Source organism: Grus americana, chromosome 12, assembly GCF_028858705.1.
Source record: "Grus americana isolate bGruAme1 chromosome 12, bGruAme1.mat, whole genome shotgun sequence".
In the NCBI taxonomy this organism is placed as follows: domain Eukaryota; kingdom Metazoa; phylum Chordata; class Aves; order Gruiformes; family Gruidae; genus Grus; species Grus americana.
This window is the reverse complement of record NC_072863.1, coordinates 1183435-1199301: the sequence shown is the minus strand read 5'-3', so window position 1 is coordinate 1199301 and position 15867 is coordinate 1183435. Positions and strand designations below refer to the sequence as shown.

The following is a 15867-nucleotide window of genomic DNA, read 5'->3' as shown; positions in this document are numbered from 1 at the left end:
GATAGCAGCTTTATTCTCGTGGCACCCTCTGTTTCACGTGTCTCGGTGGGGAAGGACGGGGGTGGGCGAAGCCGTGGCCAGGGGGTGGATGCAGCTGCAGTGGTGCCCGAGATGTGGATCATAGAATCACAGAATGGTTTGGACCTTTAAAGCTCATCTAGTCCAACCCCCTGCAATGAGCTGGGACGTTTTCAACTCAATCGGGTTGCTCAGAGCCCTGTCCAACCTGACCTTGAATGTTTCCGGGGATGGGAATCCAATCCATCCTGGGAATTCCAGGATGGGATCCCAGCTACTGTCACTGTGTCACCCTGGGACTCTGACCAAGGTTTTTCTGGAAATGCCCTGGTTTTGCCTGACCTGTGGGGCTGTGGGGGTTCCCTGCCCCACAGCCCCTAAAGCAGAGGTCGCCTCTGGGAAGGCAGAGTGTTTGGGATGAGGGAGAACCAGAAACAAGGTGTCTGCAGTACGAAAGGGGGCTCGTTCTCACGGATGAAAGGGAATGATGTGTACGTGTGTCTCTAGACTCCGCAGCATCTCCCAAAGCTCTGGTTTTATGCTTCTTTATCCTTCAACTTCTTCCTTAATGAGAAATTAATTAGCCTTGTAGTTCCTGCCTGGGAACTTGTAAACATGCAGCAGCAGTGCCCGTCGCTCCCCCCAGCTCCCGCCCTGTCCCATCCCACCCCCCTTCCCCACGGTGTAGTCCGAGATATCTGACAAAAAACACTCGAGAACAAAGCTGCCCGGCTAATTCAGGGAATTATCAGGAAGCCTGTAGCAGAGCTGAGATAATAGGGCCTTAAATAGCAGCCTGATTGCGCTTCCTCCAGAGCCTTCGCACAGCTCCCTCCCACCCTGGGCCGAGGGGCTGCTGCTGCGGGACCCCCGGAGCTGGGACCCGGCTGAGGTGTGGTGGGAGCACGGACCCTTTCCAGCCACCCGGTGATGGAGAGCGAGCCGAGCTCGGGGTGTCTGAGCCTGCCTGCCCTGGGGTGTCGCTGATGGGGATGCTGGCACGGGGGGGGGGGACGGGACAGTGCTGCTGGCTCCCTTGCTTGCTTTGTGTTTGGGGGGAAAAAAGAAGGGGAAAAAAAAAAACCAATGCTTTCTGGGGTGGCTTAGCAGTCTGTGCTGCTGTGATGTCCTCCTGCCATCTGGGGCAAGTGGACCGTGGTGCAGAGATGGTAAAAGAGATGGAAGCAAGGCTGGGAAGAGGGGGCTCAGCCCGGTGAATCGCATCGCCCCGAGGCATGCACCGGATGGACCTTGGGCTGTGGCACAGAGAGGGGCAAAAATAATTTGACAGGACCTAATTTTTTTTCATTAAAATATTATTTTTCATAACAGAGAGGTTTAATTGGCAGGAAAATCATGTGATTAATGGTTGCAATCAAAGGGGCAAATTCAAAAGGCTGTAGACAAGGACTGCATTGAGGCTGCAGGGCAGCAGAGCACTGGAGCGTGTGTCATGTGTGAACCCGAACACGGGGCAGCGGTGGGGCACGTTCCCCATCACGCCGTGCCACCGCGGGCAGACCAGCACCGTAAGCTGCCTGGTGCAGACCCTGACCGGACAGAAGCAGCAGATTTGGTCCACTCTAGCAAAACCTGCCTGCTCCACACTGAAATCGCTGTTATGCCCCATTTATGGCAGGGCTGGTGCTGTGTCAGGGGACGGCTTTGTAGCCTTAATGCTCAGAAGCCAAACTTTACTGCTGACACATTTTTTCCCCGGTGCAGTTAGTTAACAACAGAGGAGTTTCCTACCCCGGAGGACAGGCGGTTTCCGCAGTGAGGAGGTACTGTGGCAAGGGAAATCTTCTGATGCAAACGTCAAACCTTTCTCCTCTGATGCTTGGATGATGGGACCAAAAGGACTACTGGTTTTTCTCATTTCCTTGTGGAGGAAATGTACTATTCCAAATATGACTTGTAGCTACTTCAGAAATGAGTCATTACTTTGTACATAAGCTAAACACTGGAGCATAATCATAAATAAATAAAACTGCCTTCATAAACTGGAAATTAAATATATCCCGTCCTTGTTTGCAATGCACTGTGATTCATACTGTTGCTTCCTAGTTTAGTTCTTATTTTAAACCAGGTTTTGAAGCTTGTAGGGCTCTTTGTGCTGTTTATCCATGCTGAAGTTTTGATTTGTCCTGTGATATTGCTTGAGGAACACTGTTCATATGTTTGATATTAATAACAAATTCAGCCCCCCCCCCACGCCTTCTCCTTTTGCTGTGTCCTCGTGGGGCTGGCGGCAGTGACGGGCAGGAAGGTGCTGGGCTGGAGACATCCCCTGCAAGAGCCCGCTGAACATCTGGGGGCTGCTGAACATCTGCAGTTCACCAGGTAGGTCACCTCCATCCCCACCGAAGGCTGTGAAAGCACTGCCCAGAGCAGGCAGTGGTAAAAGCCAAAGGTAAGATCCAGAGGGCACAGATCTGTGCTCAAGCACATCCAAGATACGCTCCTGCTGAAAGAGCTGGCCCCACCTATTTCTTTTCCCCAGCCCCTCTCTCTCCTGCCTCCCTGCAGCAGCAGCAGTGAGCAGCCAAGCTGTGAGCTGGTTCAGGCGCTTGATCTCATCACATCTTTTTTTTCCTTGCCCCTTCCCAGGATGATTTCCAGCCGGATCAGTTCCCTAGCCTGACTCAGAGGAGCACTGGGACAAGCAGCTGAGACCGCAGTGCCACCGCAGAGACCGTAAGGAACTGCCCTGACTGCTGCCCAAAGCTGTGCCGGGCTTCCCTCCTGCCTTGCTTCAGGCATCATCTCTAGAACCACAAATCGCTTTTGTGTACAGAGGGGGAGAGAAAAGCGCCTTGTGCCTCGGGCTCCCCTACCCTCTTCTTCAGCACTACAGGGAGCTAGATCCTGGGTTAGACCAAAAATCACATGCCCACCCTGCCTGACCTGTCCTGAGCGCCAGGGCCAGCTGGATTTTTGCATTTCAAGTCGGAGCTGGCTGAGGCTTGGAGGCGGCTGAGCAGCGCGTCGTGTTTAGCACAGAGCCCGTTGCCCGCACAGCTGTCCCCATCTGAGCCCCGCGGCAGTGGTGACACTGCAGGGTGAGGCAGGGCACAGCTCCGGGGACTTGTGCTCCGGAGGAGCCAGGCGGCCGGCTGCATCCCTGCTGCATTGTTAGCGCCGGGGGAATGGGGATATTTTGGCTCCTAATCCTCCCCCAGCCACCCCTGGCTCCTGGGTGTCTGGCCTTGGCTGCGAAGCTCTTGGTTAACAGCAGCTCTGGAAGGCTCGCTGGGTGAGGAGGTCAGCACAGGCATCTGAGGTCATTTTAGGGTTGCCCTGCTCTTCATTTAGGCAAGAAAAAATAATTCTGCCTCCCTCTTCGCCCGGGGTCTGAGGAGGCAGGGGTAGGGAAGAGGGGCTGAGCAGATCTGCGAATAGCTGGTGGTTTTTTCCAGGGTGGGATGTCCCACTCCACCGCGGGATGCACGGGTTCGGGCTGAGGCCGCGTGCCCTGGGAAGAGCAAGGCGGCTTTCCCACGGCCAGGGGTGCGGGGAGCCTCGGTGCCTGCTGGGGTGCACAGGCAGCGTGAGCAGGGGGGCAGCTGGGGGTGCCCGTTCCACACCGGGGGTGGGGGGTGTGCAGAAAGGGCCCAGCTGGTGGATGTGTCCCTTCCACGTTGCACATCTATCCTTGATCTTGTCCTTTATTTTTTCGCCCCATTTTAGCAGTAGCCAGGGGTAGTTTAGCCTGGGAGGCAGAAGGTACCATAGTCCGGGAGCTCCTTAAGTCCACAGTTCTGCTCCTACCTCTGCTGTTTCCCATGCCGTACTCTAAACCACCAGTGCTAGATTCATCTATTCCTTAAAGCTGAGCTTACTGAGACCAGATCCTCCCTGTGATTTCCACTGTGTCAAGAAACCTCAGACACCTTGGTGCACCATGGTCCAAATCTCATTCTTAAGTTAAATGCCTGCAGTTGCCTGTTTTGGCAGACGTGAGCTGCTAGACCTGCTCCCTGCGAAACCAGGCTGGAGCGTGTAAAACAGGAACGTTAACTATTTTTCCAGCTGTCTGCAGCTCATGAACTGTAAAACACACACTAATGTTACACCTCCACACCTTGCCAAGGAGATGCCAGTGACACTGGGATTGGGGTGGTTTTCTTTTAAAGATGGTTTCTAAAAATCGGAGGCAATCCCTGACAGTGGTGGTTCTTCTGCAGGAGTTTGTATCCGTGGCTGCTGGCAGGGACCAGGCTCCGCCGGCGTTCCCCAAGCTGGGTGGCTGTCACTCCATCCCAAAGGTAGGACAAGGCAAGTGAGAGCATCTGGTGCCTCTCTGGGGCCATGAGTCTTCAGCTGGGGAGATGAAACATCCCCAGATCTTGGACTTGGAGCCCAATCTCCCATCTGTCAGAGCCCACCGTCCCCTGCAGATGCCCGAGGATCCCAGAAGCAGTTGACGCCAGCCAGGAGCTGAACCCGCTTTCGGGTAGGAAGGCATGTTAGCTGCCTGGCCAGTCTGAAATCAATTTGTGTCTATCTTTGAACCTGATTCCTCTCTCTAAGCCTGTTTTGGCTCTGTTTGTTTGGAATAGACCTGATCCTAAAGGGAAAAGCAGACAAACCAGACTAAACATCAAATATTAAATAGCAACTGCTAATATGACAGCCATTAAACACAAGCGCTCTCCTGCCTCCGTAGCAGCTGGAAGCTGGGCTGCACATCCACCTCTGGATCCCGGCGCTACCGAAATCGAAGTCAGGCTGCACGTGTATATATCAAATTGCTGGAACGAAGAAGAAATCCAGTTTCCTGCTGCCAATCTTTCTGGCATTCAATCTTCTGCATCTGCTTTTAGCTGAGGTAGGAGGAGACGATGTACTTTCCCCTTCTGAGATGCAGGGAAAGGGAAGCGCATGGCTGCCCAGTTCGCTGGCTCTGCAAAGGTGCTCAGCAGAGATTGGCAGGGAGGCTTCTCCCCCATCCTGCTGGAAAATTAAAGGAATCTTATTTTGTTTTGGGATGAATCCAAGAGGCTTTGAAGTCCTGGGAGGGATCTGCTGGCCAGGCAAAGCCTTCTCTGCCTCTCCCTCTCTCTCCCTCCCAGAATTTCAAAGCCGCGGCATTGGGCTAAATCCAAGAAGAGGGCTCCTGCACAGCCGTGGTGAAGGGCAGCAGACACGGAGCAGTGCCCAGGCTCGGGCCAGTGGTTTGCTGAGCAGCGTGGGGGCTCACAGGGACTAGGGAGGTCTCAGTGGAAGAAATACCCCAAAGCAGCGGGGGAAAAAGAAAACCTCAGCCGTTACTCCTATTTGCTTGCCCATTTGTGCTGTGCTCAATCTCAGCTGTCCCTTAGGCTTCGTTAAGGGTGAAATTTCAGGAGAAACTGGGCAAACATCAATGTCTGAGGATCCCTCCTGGGGCTGCCCGTGCTGGGGCCAGCGAAGGAATGAGAGCTATCCCAACCGCATCCCTGAGCAAGATCCCCCATCACGTTGTCAGCGGGCACTTGCAGTCGTGGCACGGTGTGGCCCTGGATCCTTCTCTTTATCTGCCATGCTCCTCCTCTTTCCTTGAGCCACTTCTTTATCACATTTCGAGCATACCTTCCACTTGACTTAACACTAACATATGTACAGTCGACATTTCAGTAATGCCTTACAAATTAGCTAGGGCTGATTGAGAGATTATCTGCTGGTTCCAGCCTCTTGCCCCCGCCTCTTCGCACGGTGCGGGCTGAAGCGGGGGCTCTGTGCCGGGGAAGGGAGCTGGGGCCCCCTCCTGGTGCACCCGCCCGGCTGCCGGGAGCTCCGGTCCCGGTGACTTTCTGGGAAGCATCCCTTTCTCCTTCCTCTTCTTTCCTCTCTCTCCAGCCGAAGGACTTTGGGTGTTGCAGCGAGGCACGCTCTGCTCGCAGGACGTGGCGGCCCACCGGGGCTCTCTGGGGGAACCAGCACCCCGGCTCTGCGCCCAGGACCGCTGCGGAGGTGAGGGGACCTTCCTTCCCGCATCCTCCGTCCCAACAGACGGAGCAGCCCGGCTCTAGAAAGCGGCTCTCGCTGGCACAAGGAGCGGGCGGTGACCCGTGCTGTGGCTGGAGGAGCAGAGACCCTCCGAGACCCGACAGACCCGCCGCAGCCCGGGCTCCAGCAGACCTCTGCCTGCGCTGCGTGTCCGCAGCTTAGAAACAAAGGGATGGGGAGGCAGATGGACCGTGTGTTTGTCAAAGTGCTTTCACGAGAAAACCTTTAGCAGTTCAAATGTTGGGTTGCTGGTTCTGCTTCCGCTGTCCCAGCAGTGCAGCCTTCTGGACAGAGAGGTTTAAAGTCCTCCTGGAAGTGTTCCCATCGTCCAGCAATTTCCCTAGACACATGTTATTATGGACTTCTTTGTTCTGAGCTTTTACATTTCCTGCAGCCCTCTTGAGTTCCTGAGCACCGGCTACTTAGTCCTTGCGGTGCCGGAGCCTTGTTTCTGTGTCACTTAGCACTGGGAAGTGCTCTCCGGGCATGTTTCTATGCAAGAGGCTGTGAAAAATGAGAATATGTTTTATGATGTTCCAGTGCAGAGGGGCCCTGCACTGATCACAGAGTTATTACGGCTGGAAGGAACCTCTACCAGCTCACCTGCTCCATTTTATCCTCCGCATCAGGCCGGTAAACCATCCCTGTCAGATGTGTACTTAGCCTTATCCTTGAATATCTCTGGGGAAAGCAATTCAACAATCTCCCTGAGCAGCTTGTTCCACCGTCTGAACTCTAGTTAGAGTTATAAAGGTTTCCCTAATGTTTAACTTTAATTTTCTCTACTGCAACATAACACCATTATTACTAGTTTGAGCTCCTTGATGGCTCTTTTTCCCCTAAGCCCCCATTTAGGAGAGATGGGGAAGGAGCTAGATGAACTGACTTGCAGCTTGGTTACAACAGAGTTTCAGCCAATTCCATTTAATACGAGTTAAGGTAGGCAGAGTTTATGGGATCATATCAGGTTTTAAATGGTCTTAGGCAATGCTTAAATGTCCTCTTGTGAAATTAGCTGGGCTGTGGAGCTGGTGCCCTGGCTGCCTCTTCCACCTGGCTCGGGGGGGGCGTGGGATGAAGTGACCCCCATGGGGGGCGGGTGGGCACACGGAGGGTCCCCGGACTCACAGGCTGGGCACAGGGAAGAGGGACGGTGGGGAAATGAGGTCCTGGCAGGGTCTAAGGGTCCTGCCTGGGGGTCCCTCCCTTCCCCCCCGCAGCATTTCACAGCACCCCTTACCCGTGGGCATCCACCTTCTCCTGGTACCCAGGGACTGGCGTGGAGCGGACGTGCAAGGCACAAGCACCCATGTCCTGTCCGGGGAGCGGGGAATTTGCTGGACCCCAGCTCACTCCCCTCAAAACCTCATTTTCTTGCTGCCCCCGGTCCTGCCTCGCCCCAGGGCCGTGGAGGGGGAGGGAAGGGCCGGGCAGGGACTGCCGGAGCGGAGGCGGTGGGGCAGGTGGCAGGGCTGCATCTCCCGTGGGAAGGCATCGCATGTGTCAGACGAGCTGTGAGAGCGTCTGGGCAACGAGCATCGGCGCACAGACCGGGGAGAGGAGACTGGAATGTAAAAAGGAAACGAGTACATGGAAATTCAAAACTCTCCCCAGATGAAAAACAGAGGGGAGATGGATTTTTTGGCGAACGAAGTTGTAAAAAAAAGTTCCTGATTTTCTTCCTCATTTCTAACTTTGCAAATGGCACTAAACTCTAGTTGCACGACTGCTTCCTCCATCCTCTTCTGCATCCAGCCTGCGTCAGCCTGGAGGAAGCCCCCACCCTCCTGTCCCTGCTGGTGGGACCAGCCTGGTTGGGGCACTGGTGGTCCCTGTGTCCTGCTGGGGCCTCGCATCGCCTGGGGAGCAAAGGGGTTGCTCATGGGTGTCCCCGGCACCGTCGTCACCTTGTCTTCCCAGCTGCCTTCTAGTTCTTCTCCTGCTCCCCAGCCACTGTGCTGGTAATTCTCGTGCCCCCCCTTTTGCTTTCAGCAGTACCGGGTGGGTGACTTTCCTCTTCCCCATTCTCCCCCCAGCCCTGGATGTCACAGCTACCCTCCCTCCATCTGATGGCCCTTGGGGACACCCCCATCATGGTGCTCGCCAGGAGACGGGGAGAGTTTCAAGCCTCAAAAGATCGAGCTGCAACCGTTGCTGTTGGATCTCCGCGGCTGGCTGCGATGAATCCGAGCCGGCAGGTGAGGGGAGCAGCTATCTCTGGGTGTTTGATGCAAACCGAAAGAGAGTGGCCGTGGGCAGCGTCACCGGGAGCGGCAGGAGAAGTCGGTCCTCGCTGGTGGGTGGATGGGGTCTCCTGCGTGGGGGCTGTGCGCGGGAGGTGAGCCCCAAGCACGTCCGAAAACACCGCTCGGGTGAGCAGCTCGCGTGTCGCGTTCAGCAAGTCTACGCTTTGGGGGCTTTCCTCACCCGCAAATTGTCTGCAGAGCGTGATTTTAATTGAAGTAATTATTCAGCAATATTTTAATTTTTTTTTCTTACTGAGCGATTGTAACAAGTCACTTTTATCCGTTCAGGGCCCATTTGTAAGCAATTTACCTCAAGAATTTGGCAGTCGAAATCCAAGCAGCTTTACTGGGCGAGTAAGTCACGCTGCGTGTTTCCGCGTCGCCTGTGGATGAACGCGACTTGTTGAGTGAGGTTAGTAGTGCGTATATTTGTGCTTATCGACTTGAAATGGGTTTCCTATGGATATTCTGTAATATTTACTTAAATCTCGCTGTTTCTGCTAAGGCTCCTGGCAGCGAGCGCAATTACCCAAACTTTCACGGTTAACAAAGACAAAACAGGACACTGGGCAGGGTCTGAACCGATTGTTTCAGGGCTCCAGTACATGCAATATTTGTTTTGTGGTATTTATCTAATTTAGTTTACAATGTGGCAAATTTTATTTATTTATTTTTAAAGCGTGCCCGCCCCCCAACCTTGTAAAGCTTGTGGTTCCATCCAGGATTCAAGTTACAAACTTTTGCTGTTTTGCTTTAGCCATGATTTTTTTATAAAAGTGTGGTTAGACTATTTTTACTCTAGAAAAAGAGTCGGTTTTCTCCCTTTTTTTTTTTTCCTGATAAATTGCAAATGGATGAAGGAAATTTGCTCAAGACTTTCCCCGCAGACATTCTCCTTTGGGCAGAGATTAAACGTGGGGAACTTCAGTCTAAAATGCAAACGCTTTGGACGTTTTGTAAGAGTGGGAAAACAAGGGCCGATGATGAGAACGGCTTTGTGACTTTATCGGGGTGCTCCTGGCAGCCAGCACCGCCCTGGGGAGCGCTGGGGGCTCGGGAGCTGCTTGCCCGGCTGCAGCAGCCTTCCTCCTCCTCCTCCTGAGACCCAGGCTGGCAGGAGAGACGGTGAGCACCACGTCCCGAGACGGAGAGCCGGCTTTCCGCAGCAGGATCTGCTCCCGTGGGTTATTTAACGTTTGCTGGCTGCAAAGCCCAGCAGAGCAGCTGATCGCGGACCTGTGGGACACCAGGAGCCCCACGGAGGGATGTTGGGGGGGTTGGGGGTCGGTAGATGGGCGGCAGGGGCACCGGTCGCTCGCTCAGCAGGACAGACGGAGCTGCAACTCGGGCATCGCGTGCGGGTTGCCTTAGGAGGGTGGACGCGGTTCAGAGCTCGCTGCTGAGGGGCTGCGTGGTGCTGGCGTCTAAGCGAGAGGGTAAATGTGACTCTGAAAACTCACCCAGCATGGCGGGAGATGAAGAAAGAAAAAAAAAAAAAAAACAAAAACCCAACCATCTTGGTTTTCTTTTCCCTCTTGCTCCTGTGCCCGGACCTGGGGTGCGGCTGCTGCTGCGGAGCCCTTGCTGCCGCTGCCCCGCACGGGTGGGTGCCAGGACGGGGCTTTCCCCGCTCTCCCTGCCAGGAGGAGCCACGTCGGTGCTGGGCGCTTGGGAGGGCGCGGGGTGGCTGCGAGCGGCTCTGCGGAGCACTAGGATGCTGCCGGTGGGTTTAGGAAGGAGCAGGAGGGGGGTTGCGATGAGAGCTCCTCCAGGGAAATCCCTGCAGAGTCTGACAGCAGATTTGCACTGTGAAAAATTTACATCTCCTGCTGAGAACTCAATTTTCATAGGAGATAATCAAATGTGACCCGTGTAACAGAGTGATATTTTTACAGGATGTTTTTTTCTTCTTTTTTTTTTTTTTTAATTTGCTCCTCTCTCTCGGTTTCCATTGGGCATCTTCGGTGGTTCCTGACGGTTGTATTTTCACAAGGATCCTCAAACCACTTGTAAACGCTTCTGAGTGAGGACGAGGTGGAAACCACGGTGTCCACCTCCAGCTATTAGCATGGCTTCGGGATGAAGTAGGTCGATCCCAGAGCCCGGCTGCCTGGTCCTGGGTGCAGGGGGGGCTGGATTCATTTACTGCCATCCCGGAGGTTATCGAAGGGAGGTGTGCGGGAGAGGGGGAAAGGGGGAGGAAGGGATGTAACAGGGCAGAAATGGGGCAGGTACCCACCAGACATCCGTGGAAAAGCGTGGGAGTGGGAAGTATCGGAAGGTAACGCTGGCAAAGCCGCGAGGGCAATTCTCTTCTTCCACCCACGGGCTCTCTTAAGCCCTCGCCTGTCAATCAGCCCCTTATTTACATGGATACGAAATCCACTTGCAGCTTCTTTAAATAAAACAAGGAGACGCACCTTCCTGTAGCGAAACATATTATAGCAGTTTGTCACAGCATCATCCAGTAGGTATTAATTCCCGAATCATTTTATGACATGTTTTATCATAAGTTATTAAAGAAGGTAGCTGCATTGGGCAATCATTTGATAAAGTGAACCATAATTTAACACGCTCCTCCGTCGTATTAGTGAGGAACAAGATTTATTTTCTCAGTGCAACCTTAATTATGGATAACACAAGCAGGGGATTGAGTCGGCTGAAGCCTTAAGGTTAACGATGTCTCCCGCAGAGCACCTCGGGGTAAGGCACGGGATCTTCCCAGAGCCGCTGACTCACCTGCGGTTGCCATGCCTGGCTCCAGGTATGCAATGTGACCTTGAGTTTTGGGCCTCGAGAAGGTGGTTGTGTTCTTCTTGTGAGGTTCAGGGCATTTGTAATACCTTGCCAAGGTTGGCGAGCTGCCTGGCTGCCGTCCCCTCGGGGAAGCCGAGTGCTTCTCCCTCCCCGTCGCTGCTGCACAGGCAGCAGGAGGGACTTTCCCAACTGGGCAGGAGCGTGTCCCTAAATCCACGCCTAGCTGAATGACTAGAAGTTGCCTGACGTTTGGTTCCCCTGAAATCAGGTCACTTTGTGGCCCATTGGACTGAGCAAACTGGGAAAATCTGTGCTCTGGCAAAGACCGCAGAAGAAATTTGTTGTCACGCAGGGCTTGCTCAGCGCACATCGCCGTTTGCCGCAGAGAGCGGCAGCAAGCTTGCTCCAGACCTGCTTCTCCCTGAGGCTGGAGTCCTTCCCTGAGCCCTGGCTCTTAGCAGTTGCTTTTAGCACTTCCACCGCAGCTGCGAATTCTCCAGGATTGCTGCGAACCAGAGGGTCCACCACTGCTTTCTTGAGATGCTGCTCTTCAGCTTCGGGTGGCTGTTGGAGGACTTGGAAATCTCGGGGGAAACAGGCAAAGGAGGGTGGATGTCTGCTCCTGCAGCCTGTACCCGCCCGGGGCAGAGCCGGCTGCTGACCCGGCCCCTCCGAGCATCAGGGAGGCAGAAAAACCTGAGGAAATGACCCAGGGGCTTCCGAAAAAGCTGACTGTCTCCTCCCGTGGGGGGAGTTAATGACCCTCCTGGCGAATGTCACTGTTAGGCTGGGAACTTGTCAGAAATCCTCACGTTCCCCCAATTGCTGCTGCATTCTTGCTCTTTTTCACATATTTATTTTTGGCTCTAGAAATTGTCTTTTAATTTCTTCCCCTTTGTTCTCGTGTCTCTCCGCCTCAGCCCTGTGCTCGCTCTCCCGGCTCCGGCCGTGGAGGGTGCACGCAGAGGAGCGTGGTGGGGCCACACTCTGTGCACAGAGGGTTTCCCCGCTGCCGGGGGGCTGGTGCGGGGCTGGCACCGGGCTGCGGAGCGGTGGCATCCGTAGGGGCTGCTCGCTGTGGGAGGCACGCTCCGCTTTGGGTTCTGCCCCTCAATGAGGGGCCGGAGGGTCTCAGTGCTGCCCGCGGCTCCTCGCCCACGCGCCAGTGAGACGGGGAGGTGTCCGCGTGGCTCTTGGGATGGGGGGGTGCAGAGTTCAGGCCCTCGAACCATCTGAGGAACCCGTCCCAGTGCCATCTCAGCAGGGAAAGCTCCAGGTGCAGTTTGCAGCCCCCGTGCAAAGGGATGCGGGAAAGCCGGTGTCCGGGGGTGCTGGAGAAGCGGTACAGCGAGGGCTCGGGATGCTCCACAGGGACCACCGCAACCTGCGGAGAGAAACCAGCCTGCTGCATCCCCCTGCTCCCTCTCTGCCACCGCCATGCCAAGCCTCTGTCCTTCGTAAGCACAAACAGGGGGGAAAAAATAATGATCCCTTATTCCACTCTAAATGACTAAGGAGTTCAGAGCAGGGAGGGTAAGGAGCGCAGGAGGGAAGAGATGCTTAAACACAGTGGGCTGATGTCATTTCTTTTAGTCAGGAGCAGGAGAAACACAATCCACTTCTCTTACCCCCAACAGAACAAAGGGGAAAGTCCCCAAGGGGAGATTAAAAAAAGTGAAACAAAAAAATTCCCACAAAATGAGAGAGAAGAGGGAACAAAAAAGAAAGAAAGAAAAGATAAAAAGACAAAAACATCATCCCCCTGGCATGTCCCCTTCGTGGTGTAGAACAGCTTTGCTCTTCCCCCACTTCCCCAGCACCAGTCGGGCTTACGGAGCCATAAAATAAGAGTTTGTGGCGTGTTCAATCGATTATTCCTCCTAATGCGCTGTTTTTGGAGACAGGTAATTTATTTCAGACTCTACATGTCTACATGCAAAAAAAAAAAAAAAAATCCCCTTCTTTTTCTTTCTTCCCTTTTCGGTTTACAGACCTTTCTTTGCCCCTTTGCCCCCACCTCCCCCTCTCGCGTCCCCCCAGACACAAGCGTTTCCCAGTGAAAGGTGCAGCCGTTCCCCTAGTGAAACCCAAGGCAGGTAATGACTTTCTCACCCCATCCATACTGCTCCAGAAACCGCTGCCTCACCAGCTGCATCCCTTTATTTGGGAGAGACAAGGGGGAGGGGGGAAGTGCCAGCCCCCTCTGCTTCCCTCTCCTCCAAGGCCTCCCCATAAAAAAAAAAAGGAGAAAGATATAAAGGGAGCAAGTGTTTGCAGAGATAGAGTTTCCATTAGACGGGAAGCGGGGGCTGCTCGGTGTCCAGGAAGGAGCAGGTTCCCGAGCTCCCGCTGTGCTTCCGAGGGTCGGCACGCGGGGTCCACAGGCAGGCAGGCAGGTTTGCCTGCTGCTGCCCGCTCTGGGGGGAAGGAGGAGCTGGGTTGGGTTCCCGCTTGGGTTTTGCCACTTGCCTAGGAAGCTCTGGCTGCAAACCCCAGGTGCTGGGGACAGAGGTCCCGAATGGTGGGTGCAGCTCAGCCCCGGACTCCGCACGTTGCCCGCACAGCCCAGGTCCAGCCAGCGTGTCGGGCTTTTGTTCTGGCTGCTCTCCCCCACCCTCGGGACAACAGCACCTTTGAACTGATGGCTGGAGCGGGGAGAACCAGGTTTGTGGCTCAGCACCGAGGTTTGCAGGGATCTGCTCGGGGCCGGCTGCGCCCAGCGAAGGCGGCTGCAGCTGAGCCAGAGGAGCGATGCTCACGGCAGCCCCGCGCACGCCGTGATGGGGGTCCTCCATCCCGCACCGACCCCTCGTCCAAGGGCTGGTCCCGATCCCGGGGCGTGCAGCCTGGTCCCGAGGGCAGGCTGGGGCCAGAAGCTCCAGCAAGTGATGGTGGTGACGGGGGACATCATTCCTTGTCCCCAGACCTCCATCCGCCTCCTGTTAAACGATCCGTGCAGAGCTCTGGAGGTACGAGTGCGGATGAGCGGATTTGAAGAGCTGTGGTAGGTGATCTACTGGATTACACCTGGGCGCACCTCACCCCAGAAGGGTTTTCATCCGGACGCGCTCCGGCCTCCCAGGAGAAGAGATTACCCATCGCTAACGGCTTCGCTGTGGTAGCCCAGGAGGGTCTCCTGGACTGGAAGCTTTTCTTTATTCCTTTGCTGCTTCTTTGCCTCTCCACACCAGGGGTGGATTTGGGAGCACAGAGCTGAGCCCCGGGAAGAGCAGACGGTGCTGTGCCCCGGCGTGGGGCAGCCCGGGGGGCTCAGACACCCTCCTCCGCTCCCCTCCATGTCCCCGGGGCACGAAACCGGTCACTTTGTGCAGGGAGGAGAAAGCGCTGGCTGTAACAGCAGCTCAACAAAACCGAGCCCTGGGCTTTGGCAGGGCTGGCGGCGGAGGCTGGCAAGCTGGGCAGCTGTTGTTTCCAGTTAGGGGCACTGGGAGAGGCTTTTATCTCATAATGAAAAAGGCATTATGAGGGGAAATAATAAATATCAGGGAACAGGGAAGGAAAAGGGAACGGTACGTTATGGAAAAATATAAATTCTGCCACCCAGCCAGCCCAGTGCTGCTGGGGTTGTCGGTGAGACCCTCATCCTGGTCTGCTCAGAGGATCACCCCGTCTGAAATGGAGATGAAGTCTGCTCGGCTTTGGGGTGCTACCAGGGCCCCTTGTGCCCCAGGACACCTCCTGGACCGAGAGGTGGGCATGGGCAGGGACCAGCCCCCATGTCCTCAGCTGCAGGGTTTTCTGTGCTTTTTGCTCGGCTGTGCTCCCTGGGACGGGGAGAACAAATCACCCCTGAAAATCCCTTTGCACGGCCAGAGCCCCCCTTTTCCCTTCCGACTGCACTGAGCCACTTCCGAGACCCCTCCGCACCCCTGGCAGAGCCCCCACGCTGCGCACCCCTCCCGCCCCTCTCGCCTCCCATCCCCAGGGACCCCCACGCACCCACACCTCATCTCTTGCTGTCGGCCTTATTTTTCACTGTGCTCTTTGTTTAGGAGAGTTTCTGTCTTCCCGAGGATCCCGGCGCTGGCGTGGCAGGCAGACGTGGGAACGGGCATCAGAGGAACCCCTCTGCCCAGGGCAGCCGTCTGATGTCTTCTCCTGTCTCCCAGACCAACAAACCCTCCTCTGGAAGGACTCTGGGGCAGCAGGAATATTTTGATCATGAAGACTTAAATATGTTTTCTGATGTTTTGGAACGAGGACGGAGCTGTGGCTGTGGCTACTCCCACCACCCGCCTGTCCTCCTCCGAACGACTCCGCCGGGATCAAAGCCTGCCTGAACCTTTTCCATATGCCCTGCTCCTCTCTGCCGGGCCCCTCGGCCAGGTGGCTTTTCCCAGCCTTTTCACAGACCTCCCACTTCTAAAAGAAACGCAATAAAGCTGGGCCAGAGAAGCAATTAGGAAGCAGCTCCCTCATCACACCTTCTCGTGGGCTGTCCTAGGAAGGAGCGACGAAACCCAGCGAGCATGGCACGGGGCTCGGTGTTTGGGTGACCTTCACCCGGCTGGCTGTGCCACACCATCCGCGTACGTGCCACACCACGGGCCACATCCTCGCCACCACGGGTGATGTGGGTGTTTGCAGCGGTGGAGCTTTTTCTGGCCACGAAAGGTTTTTTTGGTCGAGTTTTCAGACACGTCCCCACAGGAGCCATCCAGCTTCACCAAACCCCATCCCATGGCAGCCGAGCCGTCCCCAGCACACCGGCCAGGGGCTCTGACCCGCGCCAGCTGCATGTGGAGCCGCTCGGCATTTCATCAGGAGCTTAACGACTCTTTGGGTTGCAGGCGACTAAACAACCTCCATAGAGTGTTATTTCTGTGTTAAGCTG

The 15867-nt window shown here is 55.3% G+C and overlaps 1 long non-coding RNA gene across 1 annotated transcript; it reads left to right on the top strand.

The window, feature by feature from the left end:
* Positions 1 to 8061: 8061 nt before the first annotated feature.
* Positions 8062 to 15661, top strand: LOC129211937 (uncharacterized). Its single transcript, XR_008579012.1, has 3 exons — positions 8062 to 8207; positions 8544 to 8667; positions 15026 to 15661. It is a non-coding gene; the product is annotated as an uncharacterized LOC129211937 (long non-coding RNA).
* Positions 15662 to 15867: the final 206 nt, after the last annotated feature.